The sequence below is a fragment of the Garra rufa genome, chromosome 3, assembly GCF_049309525.1.
Source record: "Garra rufa chromosome 3, GarRuf1.0, whole genome shotgun sequence".
Classification (NCBI taxonomy): Eukaryota; Metazoa; Chordata; class Actinopteri; order Cypriniformes; family Cyprinidae; genus Garra; species Garra rufa.
In genome coordinates, this window is record NC_133363.1 from 34122877 (window position 1) to 34141666 (window position 18790).

Sequence of the window (18790 nt, forward strand, 5' to 3'; positions counted from 1 at the left end):
TATATTTTAAGATAAGCTTAATACCATCTAAGTGTATTCAACTGTGCTATTTTGAGACACCATGAAGATGAACTAAAATGTGCTTTTAACATACTATCTCAGCATTTCCAAAAATGTATTTTGTTACCACTTAAAATAGAATTGAAACATATTTCATAAACCTTTAAATATACTAACTACACATAAAAATAAACTTATTGATTATTTAAAATACATTAATAATATATAACAAATGTATACAAAGCGTATTTATAATGTATTGCCAACATATTTTTATTAATAAAAAAATACACTTGTTGATTATTTAAAATAGCCTACATGAATAATATATGATAAATGTGTACGAAGCGTATGCCACGCCCTTGGACTGTTTGCCTTGGTTTTTCCCAGTGTTTCCCCCGTTAGATTGTCTGTTTGGTTTCTCCCATGCCCTTTTTTGGTCTTCCTGCTCATTAGTGTGATCTCCTCCACCTGTTGTTGTAATTATCTCCCCTTTATAAGTTTGTTTGATTTCCAATGCTTCTTTGTCTGGCTACAAGCATTACACCTATGTTCCTTCGTTGTGTGCACATCTTCTCCAGCCATTCCTGTCTATCGTTACTCTGCCTGAGGATTTATTGAAGACTTTTTATTGAAGACGTTGTTTCGTGCTTTCCTACACGCTTCGTGACAACGTATTTATAATGTATTGCCCACACATTTTTATTCATTATAATACACTAATTAATTAAAATATATGAATAATATATCATAAATGTATACAAAGCGTATTTATAATGTATTGCCCACATATTTTTATTAATAAAAAATACATTATAAATACGCTTTGTATACATTTATTAAATATTATTTGTGTATTTTAAATAATCAACAAGTGTATTTTTTATTAAAAAAATATGTGGCCAATACATTATAAATATGCTTTGTATACATTTGTTATATATTATTCATGTATTTTAAATAATCAATAAGTTTATTTTTTATGTTTAATTAGTATATTTAAAGGTTTAGGAAATATGTTTCAATTCTATTATAAGTGGTAACAAAATACATTTTTTGGAAATGCTGAGATAGTATGTTAAAAGCACATTTTAGTTCATCTTCATGGTGTCTCAAAATAGCACAGTTGAATACACTTAGATGGTATTAAGTTTATCTTAAAATATACTTAATACTATTTTTTAGTACAATAAGTACAAAATTAGTGCGCGAAAATAGAGCACTTTAAGTACATTAGAGAAGTGCACTACGTGTACTTAAATTGTAGTTTAGCACATTTTTTTCACAATTTGTATATTCTTTTAATATATTATTGTTATACATTAAATTAGTCATAAATATATTTATAAATGTTCAAAATGAGGGTTCAAGTGTACTTCTAGTTGTAACTAAATCTGTTTTTTAAAATACAGATATAGTATGTTAAAAGCACATTTTAGTTCAATTTCATGGTGTCTCAAAATAGCACAGTTGAGTACACTTAGATGGTATTAAGTTTATCTTAAAATATACTTAATACTATTTTTTAGTACAATAAGTACAAAATTAGTGCGCAAAAATAGAGCACTTTTAGTACATTACTGAAAAGTGTACTAAGTATCCTTAAATAAAGTGTATTTTAGTGCACTTTTTTTTACCTGGGGCGACTTGTTCATTTTGCGGAATACATAATGTCATTTAACGACGTGGCTTAAGATGTAACATCCACAAAATCACCTTAAAAGCAGTCCTTTTGACTATATTTCAAGTTTTCAAAAGTAAAAACACTAGATTTGTTTGAGTAACAAACCGATATTTAACCTCAAGTGGGCGGTTGACTAGTGAGTTGAACTCGACGACCGGATTAGTCCTAGTCTATTATTAGACAAAATAATTTTTTAAGAGTGATTCATTGCAAAGATTCGACTCAAATGAATCTTTCATTCGCGATTCAGCCACTTAAGTGCAAAATTAATCAAATCTTTGGTTGACTGTTTCTGACAGAATCGATATCGTTAAAAAATGAATGTCGTCTGAACATAACACGTATACCCCCGGTTTCACATGGCTTAAGCATAGTTCTAGACAAAAATGTAAGTCTGGGCTGTTTCAACTGAAATAAAATTGCACTGATTGATCTTAAACTATATCAGTGCCTTTGCTTTGTCTCAAAATGCACAGCAGTAATGTTTTTTTCTAAGTATGTTTATAAAAATTACTTAAATGTTCTAATTGATCTATGGCCTAATCCTGGCTTAGTCTAAACCATGAATGTGAAACCGGGCCTTATTGTTGTGAATTTGTAGTCTAAAGACATTTTTTCAGTCATGGTTGTTATGAAATGGAAAATACATTCTTAAAGTGCCCGTGGAATCAAAATGGTCGTTTTCTGGCTTTTAGTATGAATATGTTAGCCTCAAGATTATCTGTAAGATAGTGTGCTCCAAAACAATGACAAAACTCACATTTAGAAAATATAAGCATTCAAAGCTTATATGTGACCCTGGACCACAAAACCAGTCATGAGGGTCTTTTTTTTTTTTTTAATTGAGATTTATATGTATTATCTATATAGAGATTCTATCTGAAAGCTGAATAAATAAGCTTTTTATTGATATATGATTTGTTAGGATAAGACAATATTTGGCAAAGATTGAAAATCTGGAATCTGAGGGTTCAATTTGTCTAAATGAAGTTCTTAGCAATACGTAATACTAATCAAAAATTAAGTTTTAACATATATTTACACTAGGAAATGTACAAAATATCTTCATGGAACATGATCTTTACTTAATATCGTAATGATTTTTGGCATAAAAAAAATTTGATCATTTTGACCCATACAATGTATTGTTGGCTATTGCTACAAATATACCTGTGCAATTTAAGATTGGTTTTGTGGTCCAGGGTCACATATAGTCTCTAACTTTCAACAATATGGATTAATGATTTTGATGACATCACCCTGCACTTCAGCTTCTCATTAATCTTTCTGCCCAATCAAATGGTCTCTAGAATCCGACGCATCCCGCCCCTTACACTATAAATAGATGCTGAAGCCTTTTGCATATGCCTCCTTAAAATATGAAGCTAATTTACTCAAGATGCCTTCAAAGTAGACACTAAAGATGATCATAACCAATGTCAATCACATATGTGGATTGATATATAAAAGTTTTTTTTAATTTGTATTCTTTTCACTAACATTTACATATAAATATTGAATAAAACATCCATAAAAACAGCTAGCTCGTTTAACTGATTACCTTTAAAGTCCATCGATATGGCCATTACTTATTACGGCTATTAACACGTTCTCCAACAAGCGGAAGCAGTGAGACCTGTTTTACCTGTTTGGTCCTGTGACATTCGACATATACCCTATTTTATATATAGATTGTGGCTGTCATACGCTGTCAAATGTGACTTTACCGAGCTCAACAGTATATAAATTAAAGGCTATTGGCTATTTTAAAAAGAGGACGGGGCTGCTAGATATATGCCACCCTGTCTTCCTGTTTCAGTTGAAATTATATACAACAGAATAATCCTGCGTGTTTCAAAGCACTTCAGTGGACCTTTAGAGAGTGACTTATTGCAAAGATTAAAAGATGAACCACTTTTCCAATGTAAACTTAACGGTTGATGGTTTCTGACAGAATCGATATTGTTAAAAATATTGATATCCGCCTGAATATCACCTGAAAATGACATTTTTATTATTGGGAACTTGTCATTTTTTAGGTATTTTTTAATCACTTGATTGTTATCAAACGGAAAAGACATTCTTTAACATTTCAACTTTCGTTTTAGTGTCTTATTTTGTACGACTAAGGTAATTTGATCAATTAATACAAAAATGTAACCAATTATTTAAAAAACCCACACCTGTGACGATCTACAAAATTAGGGACCCTTCGAGAGCGCTGTGTGGAGTCGTTCTACGCTTTTCAAAGACCTTGGTAAAATCGCCCCGCTCCCTGCGCTCTGCTGTGCGTCTCGACGCTCTTTGTGTTGAATGTGATCAGACAGCGAAACGAAACACACCGACCGTTGTCAGGTGCCTGGAACCACACCGACGCCGATCACAGCCGGCTTATCTACAGCCTTTAACATCTATATCACCACCTTAAATCTTTAATCAGGTTAGTGTTTGTTTCCTTTGCCTTCTGAAAGCGGACGAAATGAAAGCGGGGCGCGTTTGGTGCGCTGCAGTCCACTGCGGAACAAGCGCATATGTGTTATACGGCTTTATTTCTGTTATTTAGACACTCAGATCTATCGATCACAAACGCATTAGGTGTTTAATCCTTGATTTGAGTATACATTTACAGATACAAGCCTTAATGCAACATAATGTGGCTCTTCGGTCTTAAAGTGCTGGTAAGACAGTCGTACTTTGATGTATAACGTTACCATCGTATTGAAATGCATGTGACATATTCCAAGGTACTTTTAGAATACCATGCTATTACAAAGATAAATGTTTAAATAGCCACTATAGTTCATAATATGTGGTGTTTGTATATAACTACTTTGTTCCATGGAATGAAATTCTACCAGTAGCCTATGTCATGTTATCAGCACTTCTTCAGATGTGTATTATAGAGTAGCCTGAGGTTAAGTGTGTTTCTCAAGGGTAACAGTGGTGATCGGCTCAACCTTATAGGGTTCAAACCTACAACCTTTGGCTTGCCAGCCAAGGCCTTTAACCATTAAGCTACATTTGGTCTGCTTGGTGTAGTTATTATGGAGTAGTTTGGTCTAGTAGTGTAGAGGTGATGAACAGAAGGTTTTTGGGTTGAGTCCCAGAAGTACCGACAGATAAAGTCTGTAGACCACAGTTCAGAGCGTAATTCATTAAAGAGGTTTTTAAGATGTCATATTGTCAGTTATGAAGAATAACTGGCTCCTGCATCGTATATCACCGTCTTTGGGGTTCACTGAACAATGCATAATTTAATAATGTGTGCAGTGTTTTATAACTGTAATATTGATGCGTTTAGCCTTTTATCCCAGCACAGAAAGTCTGACAGATTCTTTTCAAACGGTCTACGTTTGAGTGCTTTCGTTGTTAGCGCATACTTATCAATACTTTTTTATAGATACTTTGTGAAAGTTTTAGTTGATGTCATGGATTTTTCCTTGAGGTTTTTGCACAACCCCCCCCCCCCCCCCCCCAAAAAAAAAAAACAAATAAATATGTGGAAAAATTCAAAATTGGTATTTTCAACCCTCATTCTGACCCTCAGTCTAAAACAAGCTGTTTTAAGGGATGGGTCCTTTTAAGGCTTGTTAGTAATTGGCCACTGTTATGATTGGCTAACGCCATTACACATGAAACAGTATTAATGCCCCGCCCCCTTGCTATTGCTTGTGAGTGTTTTGACGTATTTATTCAAACTTAAAGGAGAACTCCGGTGTGATATTGACCTAAAGTGTATTGAATCATGATACCGAGTGTGAACGTACCTTGCATATTTCATCTCGGTTTGTGTCCAGCTGTCCGAAATCTGGGGTCAGTTAGCCGATGCTCACAACAGCTTGTCAATGAAAGTCAATCGGGCATCGAAGGAGCCATGTAAATAAATCACTGTTTTACACCATTTACGAGGCACAAAGTAGCTCCACACTTCATCAGTAGACTTCCTAGGGCCCTGACATTTAAAACGAGACATTGAGAACTCAGAAAAAGCACCGGTAGTTTATTTACAAGAAGATTTATACAGACATCTTCCACCAGGAACAGAGCAGTCGCCGCCATCTTAAATGTAGTCACGATAAATCGAGTGTGGAGCACCAATGAATTTATCAGGTTATCAACGTATCAGGTTGTAGTTTCCTTCGTACTCGACACTCGACTTATCGTGACTACATTTAAGATGGCGGCGACTGCTCTGTTCCTGGTGGAAGATGTCTGTATAAATCTTCTTGTAAATTAACTACCGGTGCTTTTTCTGAGTTCTCAATGTCTCGTTTTAAATGTCAGGGCCCTAGGAAGTCTACCGATGAAGTGTGGAGCTACTTTGTGCCTCGTAAATGGTGTAAAACAGTGATTTATTTACATGGCTCCTTCGATGCCCGATTGACTTTCATTGACAAGCTGTTGTGAGCATCGGCTAACTGACCCCAGATTTCGGACAGCTGGACACAAACCGAGATGAAATATGCAAGGTACGTTCACACTCGGTATCATGATTCAATACACTTTAGGTCAATATCACACCGGAGTTCTCCTTTAAACAGTAATTTCCAGACAAAGCTTTATGAGATAATTTACTTACCGTTTGTGATGCAGCTGCAGTCAGATCTAGTATCGCTTTGTGAACTCTCCACACAATCTTCAAAAATAAACTATCTACTTGTTCCTTACACTGGGATCCTTCTGATATCTGTACAAAGTAGGGATGGGAAGATTCCCCGATTCGCTCGGTGCATCGGTTTAAAAAGTTAACGATGCGATGCATCGGTTTAAAAAGTGCGCATCGGATACAAATTGGCATTTGTATCGCGATGCATCGTTTCTAACATATCTGCATCGTTAAATCTCGATTTATTTCTTTATAATTATTAGTAGACATGCAATATATTTATTGTTTAGAAAGTGGAAAATATTGTTAGATTGTTTTCTCCCCTCTGAACTGTTTCTCAAGCACGTCTCCCTTCACTGCTGCGTGAATGCAGCAGCCTATCACAACACTACAGAGAACGCGGCGTGTCCAGAAAGTCACAGAGCAGGGATTCTCAACCGGTGGCCTGCAAGATGGCTTAAAATTAATTTAAATTTTATCCTAAAATGGTCAAAGCACGGCCTCTTTCGTGTTCTGTGATTGATTGCTTTGGACTTGGCGCAGCAAGCCTCATCGCACTGTTAAATACAGATTGAACGGCGGCTCAAAACTTTCAACCGCGGCACGCAAACATCATCAGAGACCTGCAAGGTGCAAGGGACTGATTTTTTAGTCCCGCTCCTTCCCGCTCCTGCAGAAATGTATGTTATTTTGTCCCACTCCCACCAGCAAAAGCCCACATAAAAGTAACCTGTACCCCCGCGGAGAAACGGGTCTCTGCTTCATCTCTTGACTGCATGAAACAAACCCTCGCACTACTGTAAAAGTAAAGACGATCAGAGTAATAGTAACAATGACACTCTTGCATATCGGAGTCTAGGCACGCATAAGTCCGCTGTTGATTCATGAACTAGTCATGCTTTCGGAGCTCTGATCCATAGTATTTTTGTGTGAAATTTCTAAATATTTGCATAGTTGTCAAAATATTTGCATAGTTGTCAAAATGAAATGTGAGTGTTTTATAATGGATGCTCACCCATAGAGGTGGGTCTTGTAAGGGTCAGTGGTGTTTATGCACATATGAGCACCAGCATCAACAGATATAGTATGTATTTGCTGTATTTTTCATTTGTATGTTCATTTTATAATGGATACAAACAGTAGATATTCGGTCAGTCCAGTTCAAATGGACAGGTTTAGTGAGTGGTATTTTGGCATCTCCCTGTTGTTCTGTTTGGCAGGTTCACTTACTTTAGAAAAAGTACTCTGTAGTTGTTTAGAATGTCTGAATTAAAGAATTCAGGAGCTTTAAATCTGTATATATATATTTACACACACACACACACACACACACACACACACACACACACACATACATATATATATAATCAAAAAGTCTTGGTTTAACTTGGTTAATAAATAATCAAACTCATTCAATGGCGCCGCATCCTCTTTCACATCATCACATAAACTTGATCTAATTAGTTAGTGCTGAATTATCGCATCGTATCGTGATATGGGTGTGAATCGTATCGTATTGCATCGCAATATGTCACAAATGTATCGTTAATATATCGGATCGGATACTTTGCATCGAGATGCGTATCGGATCGGCATTATACCTTAGATGCCCAACCCTAGTACAAAGACGTGAACGAGCTGCTTTAACCAAACGCGACAAAGCGAATGATCTTAAACTAGGGCTGGGCGATAAAACGATAACGATATATATCGCGATAGACAAGAGATCGATATCAATAAAAAATATGTTCGATAAAACGTTCGATATTTTGTATTCTTCGTCGGCCGCCCAGCCCCCCTTTAACGTCCAGTTAATTTTATTTTCTATATAGCGCCAGATCACAATAGAAGTAAAGGTTATCTTTCCTACAGAACGGGTCCTTGTTGTTGTATTAAACAAACTAAATAGCCTTATGTTATTAATCTTATTTACACGACGGCATGTCATTTCTGTCTCTACATGATCGCGCGTTTACAATGTCTCCTCACAGACGGGATCGCGGACTCCATTCATAAAAACGGACTTTACTATAGGGCGGAATGCCGCGGAATTCGTCGATTTTTGGATCAATAAATCAAAAGTTGGCCTGTTAATTCATTCCGATCGCGATATGGACTAGTGTCTGTGAAAACTGAAATGCAAAAAGACCGTTTCAATATGAATCCTGCGTGTTCCGTTTGCCTCTATATGTATGAATGGAGGAGACGCGTTTTATTTTCACTACACGCATACTGCACACGTGACGCTAATTTTTGGCCTTTGCATCTCACATGAACAGACAAACTCCAATAAATACATCTCCAAAGCTGCTGTGATTGTCACTTTTTGTCATTTTTACCGTTTCATTAGTGAAACTAGCATCATTCATACTGTATTACACACTGAAACTTCATGGCAACCTGTCAAAATAAAAGTACGGTTTAACATGTAACAGAACAATATTAGTCTTGTATTACTTTGTTTGTACAGTATAAATGTAGGTGTTTATATGTTTACATTTAAATAATTTACATAAAACAATATATATGATAAAAAATAAAAAATAAAATAAAAAGAGTCACCACTTAATTGTTGAGAAAATACTATTATTATTAAACCTTTTTATAACTGTATATAATTTTTCTCCTATGTATTAATTTTAACAGTAAAGCTCCTATTATCTTTATTTTTAAAAATAAATCAGTGATTTTGCTTTCATTTGATTATCAGAAAAATTAAAACAAAAATTTCTGAAAAAAGCAAAAGATTGTAGGGCCCTATTGTTCAAAATGTTGAAAGTTTTGGACTTATTTTTTCACTGAAATAAATGTTTTCGTTATTACACAAAGTAGGCTAAAGTACCGGGAAAGATGTAACGTTGGCTACTGGCAACCAGCAATCTGTGCAGAAATAAATATTATCAGCCAAGTACTTTGCAACAACCACCTCTGACCTGTGGTCAAGCAGTACTTCTGGGCCATACATTAGCTTGACCATTCACTTCATCGACAATGAAATTGTGACTTTAGACTTATGTTTACATTTTAATTATTTGAGTTTTCCATGGTTGTTGACATTTCTGTCTTAATAACTGAGGGGATTATGATCAGAGGAAGGTTAAGTTTAAAATAAAAATGTTTGAATGTAATATATTTTTCTCCTGGTCCTTATTTTAAATGAGTCATAAAAAAAATCAATAATTATCGATATCGACCGATATGAAACACTGATATCGTGAAATAGTTTTCAGGCATATCGCCCAGCCCTATCTTAAACTCAATTCGTCCAATTCACTCAAGCGCGTCCAATCAGAATTTGCTTAGCATCCGAACGAGCCATTTTTGGTTTGATTAAATAAATGCTTGATTTATAATGAGGAGAACGTTTGAAGCTATAAACCTTGCAGGGTGTTTTAATGGTATAAAGACCTCTTATGTGCCAAAAGATCAAGGCAAATTTGATTTCTCATGTCTTGACCCCTTTAATTATGCCGTATCATTCATGTCCGTATTGGCCTTTAATTTAATACGTGACGTTTTAACTTTGTTCCATCGCTTTTGACTAAAATATGAGTCCATAATTCATAATAATGCTTCCTGAAGTGATAAAGTCCATCAAAATCCACAATATTGGATAATATCGATGCGTTTAGCCTTTTATCCCAGCACAGAAAGTCTGACAGATTCTTTTCAAACGTCTTTGTTTGGGCGCTTTCGTTTTTAGTGCATACTTATCAATACTTTTTTATCGTTGTTGAGATACTATGTTGAAGTCATGGATTTTTTCCTTGAGGTTTTTGCACACAAAAAAAATGCAGCTTTGTGATGCAGCTGTAGTCAGATCTAGTATCGTTTTGTGAACTCTCCATGATAATGTGCCTTGTTTACAAAACAACATGCTCCGAAGTCCGAACAATCTTCAGAAATAAACTATCCACTTGTTCCTTACACTGGGATCCTTCTGATATCTGTACAAAGACGTGAACGAGCTGCTTTAACCAAACGCGTCAAAGCGAATGTTCTTTCACTCAGTTTGTCAAATTGATTCAAGCTAATTGCTAGTCATAGCTTTCCTCAGAAAACCAAACTCCCTGATGAAACTGAACTGAATTCACAGGATGGAGAAACCGATAAACTGGCGAAATGTCTATGTTGCAACAAGCTCAGAAATGTTTTAAAAGTGTTTTATTGCCATACATATCTTTATAACTTCCTGTTCCTGGGTTGCGCTCGATCTCACATGTGATGGTCTGTAAATAGAGCGTCAGTGCATTGTAAATCAAGACTTTAATCTGTGGTATCACTGAATAGCCGTTGACCTTGGCCATCGCTCTGCTACCCTGGCTGCTTTTCCACCCTGTTTACTGTAGGCGTTCTTTATGTTTAGACCTCTTGAGCCTGTATAAGAGAAGCTTTATATGAGTTAATTTGTGGAACGGATGTGGGTTGCGTTGGGCATGAGTGCGAATGGTATAAATAGCGACTCTCTTCCAGGTAACAGAAGATAGTCTGTTTCACTTCAAGTTTGAAGTGTTTTAAAGGGGCAATCCAATCAGAATGAATCAGTCCCCTTCATGAGGTTTACCTGGTTTTTAATGGTAACTTGTTTTGCTGGATTTCACGGCAGGCTTTGACATGATGCGTTGATGGCTAGATTAAGTTGAGTTTGAGTTGGCATTTACTGACGTCGTTTTGAAAACCTGAGCTGCAGCAAAAAGTTTGCTGAGGTAAACACCCCTTACATTGTTTTTCTCAGAACCTGTTTTCAGAAATTTTCCATTGGTGGAGTTAAAGGTGTAGTCAAAATGCATATTTACGCCCATGCCATTTAGTATTTAGATGGGTTTGTTTCTTCTTCTGGGAAATTTAGTTTATATTACTTGGTTAAATATGTCAGTGGATTTTGATGGACTTTATCACTTCAGGAAGAATTATTATGAATTATGGACTCATATTTTAGTCAGAAGCGATGGAACAAAGTTAAAACGTCTTAATGATGGATTTGTTTTTTACAAATATGTGACCCTGGACCACAAAACCAGTCTTAAGTAGCAATAGTCAAAAATACATAGGTCAAAATGCTTGATTTTTCTTTTATGCCAAAAAACATTAGGATATTAAGTAAATATCATGTTCCATGAAGAAATTTTGATAATTTCCTACTGTGAATGTATCAAAACTTAATTTTTGATTAGTAATATGCATTGCTAAAAACTTCATTTGGACAACTTTAAAGGAGATCTTCTCAATATTTAGATTTTTTTTGCACCCTCAGATTCCAGATTTTCAAATAGTTGTATCTCCAATCCTAACATAAAAAATTGACCCTTTTTTTTGTGGTCCAGGGTCACAGATGCAACTTTTCACTTTACAAGATGTTAGCTGATGGATTGCAGTGGTTTGGATTATTTGTGGATTATTGTGATGTTTTTATCAGCTGTTTGGACTCTCATTCTGACGGCACCTATTCACTCCAGAGGATCGTTTTTTGAGCAAGCAATGCTGAATTTTTTGCAAATCTGTTCTGATGAAGAGCTAACTCAGCTCTATCTTAAATGGCCTGAGGGTGAGTAGACTAAACATTCAGCAATGGGTCAACTATTCCAAGACTACACTTCCCAAAATGCATTGCTGTGGTGGTTGCATTGGAAAACTGGTTGCGGTGTCTTATAAAACATCTTGAAGTTGTCATTTTGAATCATGTAATGACTTCTGAACCGATGTTTCTGCCTCTAACCGCATATTTTTTTTAAAAACGTGGAAGCAAACAGAATGCATTTCGCATTCAGGAAATTTCCTCAAGAGAATTGCTCTGACAGCAGGCCTCAGCGGGGATAATTTCGCCTGCGTGTGGAGCTCAGGAAAAGGCCCTTCTTGGCCTGGAGTAAAGGGCTTGCTCACTGGGATCAACTGTTGTGTTGTTTGGCTGTCAAATATCAGTTGTGAAATTCTGGCTGATGCTCCTTAAAAACATCCTGGTTGTATAATGTCCGTGTTTGCGAGAATGTTATCTATGCCCCGGGGCTGGTTTACAGAAACATCCCATTTTTAAAATCCAGCATTATCTGTTTAAAAACCAATGTGATTTCATTTTGTAAACTTAATGGGATAGTTCAGCCAAAATGAAAAATCTGTCATTAATTACAAACCCTCAGGTCGTTCCAAACCCGTAAGACCTTTGTTTATTTTCAGAACACAAATTAAGATATTTTTTATGAAATCCAAGAGCTTTCTAACCCTCAAGGTCCAGAAAGGTAGTAAGGACATTGTTAAAATAGTTCAACCATCAGTGATTCAACCGTAATGTTATGAAGCTATGAAGATACTTTTTGTGCACAAAGAAAGCAAAAATAACGGCTTTATTCAACAACGGTTAAACTACTGATGTCAGATGGACTGTTTTAACAATGTCCTTACTACCTCAGAAAGTCAGACAAGTTTTGGGTTTCATCAAAAATATCGGCTGGAACGACATGAGGGTGAGTAATTAATGACAGAATTTTAATTTTTGGCTGAACTATCCCTTTAAAGGGAGGAGGAGGGACGTTTTCATTCAGAGAGCATTTGATTGGATGAAAATCTGTGTAGTGCAGGATGATGTCATTAATATTACATTCTGTTTCCCAGAGAAACCTGTAAATTAAAAAAATTACCTCAGTTGTTTTAGAATGTTCAGAAAACTGTCATATTCTAGTGTGGATAGTTTTTTTTTTGCCTTGGAAATGGCTTATTAACATTCTGGATGTATATGTAACTCTTTTTATTTTAATGAGAATGAGATTTGTAGACAGATTTTTTCATTTTACATGTCATTTGCAAGTCTTAAGGTCTTTGACTGTTTTTTTCGTTTTGTTTTTTGATCCTCCAGAATAATTTACTTACGTGAGAAGCCTGGAGTAATATAGACTGCTCTTCCTGTCAGGAATACTAAAATAGGAAAATAAAAACATTTGCAAGTAAAAAAAAAAAGACAGTCGAATCTTTGGCTGCATCTATGCTATGTAGGCTACATTTAAATACAGGAACACTTGTGAGCTGGGGTTATATTACAACCCTGTATCGACAAATACTGCTATGTTAACAGCAGTAAATTTCAATATATTCACCTACTTGTGATTTTTAAGTACAAATACAGTGTAATTAGCCTTGTGGCGCCACAGTGTGCAAACAACTGGCTACTTACGCAGATGCTATCATGCTATATTTATTCAGCAAACATGCAGGATTAAGTGTTTGGAAGTGGTGAAATGGAACTTTTCGGCTGGAAATGGCACTTCCACTGTGTACTTCCCAGCAGTCAGGAAGCAAATTAAAATGACAAAAATAGTACATAGCTTTATTCTAATATTTCATTGATGTTCCCGGTGACTTGTGATGTTTAAGTACAGTAGCAGTCAAAAGTTTTTAATGTTTTGCTCACCAAGCCTCCATTTATTTGATCCAAAGTACATTAAATAGTAAAATAGTTTCTATTTTTCTATTTGAATATATTTTCAAATGTAATTTATTCCTGTGATTTCAAAGCGGAATTTTTAGCATCATTACTCCAGTCTTTAGTGTCACACGATCCTTCAGAAATCATTCTAATATGCTGATTTGATGTTCAGGAAACATTTTTAATTTTATTATTATCATCAATATCGAAATCCGTTGAGTACATTTTTAGAATTCTTTGAATAGAAAGATCCAAGATCGGCATTTATCTGAAACAAGAAGCTTTTGTAACATTATTTGGTAAAGAAATGATAGAAATGAATACTTTTATTTAGCAAGGATGCTTTAAATTGGTTTTAAAAAAGTGATGATAATGACATGTATAATGTTACAAAAGATTAATGCTGTTTTTATGAACTTCCTGTTCATCAAAGAAACCTGAAAAAATTCTACTCGGCCGTTTTCAACATAATGGTAATTATAAATGTTTTTTGAGCAGCAAATCAGAATATTAGAATGATTTCTGAAGGATCTTGTGACTGGAGTAGTAATAATGATGCTAAAAACTCAGCTTTGAAATAACAGGAATAAATAACATTTTAAAATGCATTCAAATATAAAAAAGTTAAATAGTAAAAGTAGTTCAAAAGTTTTGGATCAAATAAATGCAGGCTTAGTGAGCAGGAAGAAGCTTCTTTAAGAAAAATCTTACTGTTCAAAAACTTTTGACTGGTAGTGTACAAACTGAGAATAAGTCTAGTTAGCACAACTACTTTAACATAGCTGGATTTGTAGGACTTCTCAGCCGTTAGCGTGATCAAATTAAGAAGACTTTTCAAAATTTGCATAACTTTTATTATAGAATTTTATCAAGATGTGGGCAGAGTTTTAGTCAGTTGAATGGCAGTAACAACTGTCATGTGCAAATTTAATCAGGCCTAATTTGCAACTACTAAAGTACGTTTACTATCAGTTCCTGGGTGTGGAAACCACCCAAGTTAGCCAACCTGAAGTTCTATCAGAAATTTGGAATGTTGTCAGTACAGTACAATAACCTCTTTGAGCAACCTCTTGTGCCTATTGTAAATTATTCATCAGCATTTTCCATAGCTGTCCTACGGTTACGTAAGTTTCCGAGGGAAAAGGCACTTTCTCTGTGAATGCTGTTCCACTCTATTTCAGGCACTCGCGCCCCGCAGGGTTCCTGTGTTTTGTTTTGTTGGAAACTGGCGTTTTAGTTTCGATACGAGATCTCACAGAATTCATGTGAAGTTCTAACAATGTCATAAGGGTTTGCCATTACGTTTGTGGAGTAGATCAGTTAATTGTGAGTGATCAAAGTTCTGTGTGCAGGTTTTGGATATGTCCACGTGAGCAGCACTATGCAGCATAGATTAGTTTTAATGTAAACTTAATGTAATTTAAGCCTTCTGCTTAGTATAAGATAACAGTGCTTAGTTAAAGATCGCATGAAGTTTGCTTATCTCAAGAAAGTGTGTACAAAGGTCAGAAGTTCTCACAATATTATCTTCTCTCCTCAGGACGTTCTTCCCCTTTTTCAGAAAGAACGTTTGTAAAGAACCTGTAATTAAACATGAACAGCAGAGCTTCCTTCCTGATTGTCAAACCTTTAATACTCACCTACATGCTGTTTCAAAGCCATTAGACCTTCGTTCATCTTCAGAACACAAATTAAGATATTTTTGATTAAATCCGAGAGCTTTCCGAGCCTTCATAGACAGCAATGCAACTGAGACGTTCAAGGCCCAGAAAAGTAGGAAAGAAAGAAAGTAGTAGTTTACTTTGCGTACAAAAAGGTGGAACCTCTTATCTCTCATGGACTATTTTATCGATGTCCTTACCACCTTTCTGGGCCTTGAATGTGTCAGTTGCATTGCTGTCTATGCGGGCTCAGAAAGCTTTCGGATTTCACCAAACATATTTTAATTTGTGCTCTGAAGATGATCAAAGGTCTTACAGGTTTGGAACGACATGAGGGTGAGCAGTTAATGACAGAATTTTTAGTTTTGGTTGAACGGTCTCTTTAAAAGTGCCTGAAGGCATTTGTTTGCCTATTATGTAAAACCACAGTAGTAAAACATATTTAAGAGTGTACTCAGCTGTAACTAGCGTTACACCCACTCTTAATACCTTTCTTCCGAATCATTTTAGCAGCAAAATGACGTAATGTATCGTATTTCTGGGCCACTGGTTATTGTTTGGTTGTTATTAAATGTAATATGATATTAGTGTGCTTTGTGCCCTGGGGGGTTGTTAAAACACAAGTAGGTTTGGTAAGATTTGTTAACCGAACGGAAAATCAGGTCTTGGCTTGGTTTCTTTGTGGTTAGGGACGGGTGGCATCTTTATGTGTTTTGATACAGGTATTTCTGGTTGTGTCATTCATATGACATGTTTATTGACTGTAGCTAATATTTTTTTTATACAATAGCCAATTGATAAGAGGTTAGGTGTGTTCAACAAGGCAAGGCAGTTGTTGCAAGGGAAGGATTCCTTACCAGCTTTAAAAGAAACTTCAAAGTCTCTTTTTGTTGTGTTTCATAATGGCGTTAAGATCAAAAACAGCCCTTTGCTCTGTTTTCTTTTAATGTTTCATTAGGCACTTGCGAATAAATGTTTTTTTTGTTGGATCTTCTGGCTTTAGAGACAGCTGGGGTCAAAAGTTTGCACCCCCTTTTCAAAATGACCAAAATAAGAGGGATCATACAAAATGCGTGTGATTTGTTTATGTAATACTGACTTGAGTAAGATTTCACATAAAAGATGTTTACATATAGTTAACAAGAGAACATATTAGTTGAATTTATAAACATGACCCTGTTCAAAAGTTTACATACACTTGATTCTTTTTGTTTTGTTTGTTGATAGTTGTTTATGAGTCCCTTGTTTGTTCTGAACAGGTAAACTGCCTGCTGTTCTTCAGAAAAATCCTTCAGGTCCCACAAATTCTTTGGTTTCCCAGCATTATTGTGTATTTGAACCCTGAGGACAACTGAGGGACTCATTTGCAATTATTACAGAAGGTTAAAATGCTCACTGATGCTCCAGAAGGAGAAACAATGCACTAAGAGCCGGGGGTGAAAACTTAAAATTTAACTTATTTTGTCTTCTGCGAAACATGCAAGTAACTTTTGTGGCCTCTGAAGGGCAGTACTAAATAAAAAATAAAAATGATATTTAGGCAAAACAAGAAAAATGTACACCTCTTTTTTTTAAAAAAGTTTTCACCCCCTGGCTCTTAATGCGTAGTTTTTCCTTCAGGAGCATCAGTGGGTGTTTGAACCTTCTGTAATAGTTGCATATGAGTCCCTTGGTTGTCCTCAGTGTGAAAAGATGGATCTCAAAACCATACAGTCATTGTTGAAAAGGGTTTAAATGCACAAAAATGCTGGAAAATCAAAGAAGTTGTGGGACCTGAAGGATGTTTCTGAAGAACAGCAGGTGGATCATTCAGGTAACAACACAGTATTAAGAGAATTAGGGGGGGTGTAAACTTTTGAACAGGGTAATTTTTATAAACTATTTTCTCTTGTGGACTATATGTAAACATCTTTTATGTGAAATATCTTATTCAGGTCAGTACTATAATCATTTCATTTTGTATGATCCCTCTTATTTTGGTGAAATTAACATTTTGCAGATTCTAAAAGAGGGATGTACATATCTGACCTCAACTGTACATGTTGGCAAACTCTTGAATCACGAACAACGCCTGGCTAAGTGAGTTTCATGCCATCCTGCTTCTTTAGACACTGCATAAGCTTGTCGGAGTCAGTGTCAATGACATTTGTATATCATTTCTGTGTATACACCCATTTTGATTGTTAGAGGAAAGCATTGTTTGTCTGAATGTGAATATGTAGAGCAATGGCTTGTAAAACCTGATTGGCTAAGCTGCGTCAATGTCACCTTTATGTCAGTTATAATTAGGGTTGGGTACCGAAACCCGGTGCCATAACGGCACCGGTACCCATATAACCGGTATGTACCGGACCGAAACACAACGCGAATTTCGGTGCCTCATTTCGGTGCCACTTAAGTGTCTGAACTGTCTATTGAAATATTTGTCTTCTGGTGCTATGACACGGATGTAAGAAGCTTTGATTTGTCAACATGCATGATCGCTAGTTAAATTTAAATACTGCATTCATGGGGTGTCAGAATGATCGGAAAAATTATTTCCTGAATGAGAAAACTCACGTGAATGTCGGAAAGCTTTGATGATACAAATCCAAGACATCTGGCCATTTTCACATTTCAAATTAAAAGCACAAATCGTCGGGAAATGAAACCATCCAAGAAGCACGTGAATTCAGAAGCTATCGTTACTCTTGCTCTGACTGCAGCAGGTGGTCTGTCGTTAGCTAACGTTACATTAAACATGTTTAACTTAAAATGCCAAAAACTAAATGTTCTAAAGTGTGGCTATATTTCACAAAAAATGATTCAGACAACGCGACATGCAACACAGGTTTTACAACAGTTGTGTGTAAAGGAGGAAACACGTCAAACTTAATGAAACATTTGAGGGCACATGGAATAAACTTGAAAGCATAGGGATGTACCGTGTTTGACAGTTTGTGGACATCAGCTGGCACTATCAGCAGGGCGCGATTAGCTCTAGTCTATGCATCCCTGCCTCTGCTGAATTATTTGAATTCCCGTTGGGATAAAATATCCCGTGAAGCTCTCCTACGTCCTGATGTAAATCGTCTAAATGAATCAAATGATTCGCGATACACGCATTGAAGTTCTGTTCTCAATAAAATGATTTGCGATCCGATTGGAGCGATTCGAAAGAGTGAGTCACTGTGCGTTACTTAATAACCACACGAAGCCAGTCACCATTAACAAAGGGGTTATTATTAAAAGGAAGAAGCAACAAAAAAACGTTTAGGAGGATGATTCCTCCCGCATATACATTTGAGTGCAGTGCAAGGGAAATACCCCGAAACTCGAGCCTTAAAGGAACAGACACCCAGGCCGTTACAAGTGGTTTACTAATTCGTAAATAGTTTCAAATAATTTCAAAAAGCTCTGTTTATACTTTGCTCACTTTCTCTATA

At 35.9% G+C, this 18790-nt stretch overlaps 1 protein-coding gene across 1 annotated transcript in view; it reads left to right on the forward strand.

Annotated features, from left to right (window-relative positions):
* The first annotated feature begins 4001 nt into the window (after positions 1-4001).
* Positions 4002-18790, forward strand: part of mgat5 (alpha-1,6-mannosylglycoprotein 6-beta-N-acetylglucosaminyltransferase) — a 77695-nt gene continuing 62906 nt past the window's right edge. Inside the window, exon 1 of the mRNA XM_073836603.1 lies at positions 4002-4124. The gene's annotated coding sequence lies outside the window, so the exon portion shown is untranslated. The remainder of the gene's footprint in view (positions 4125-18790) is intronic.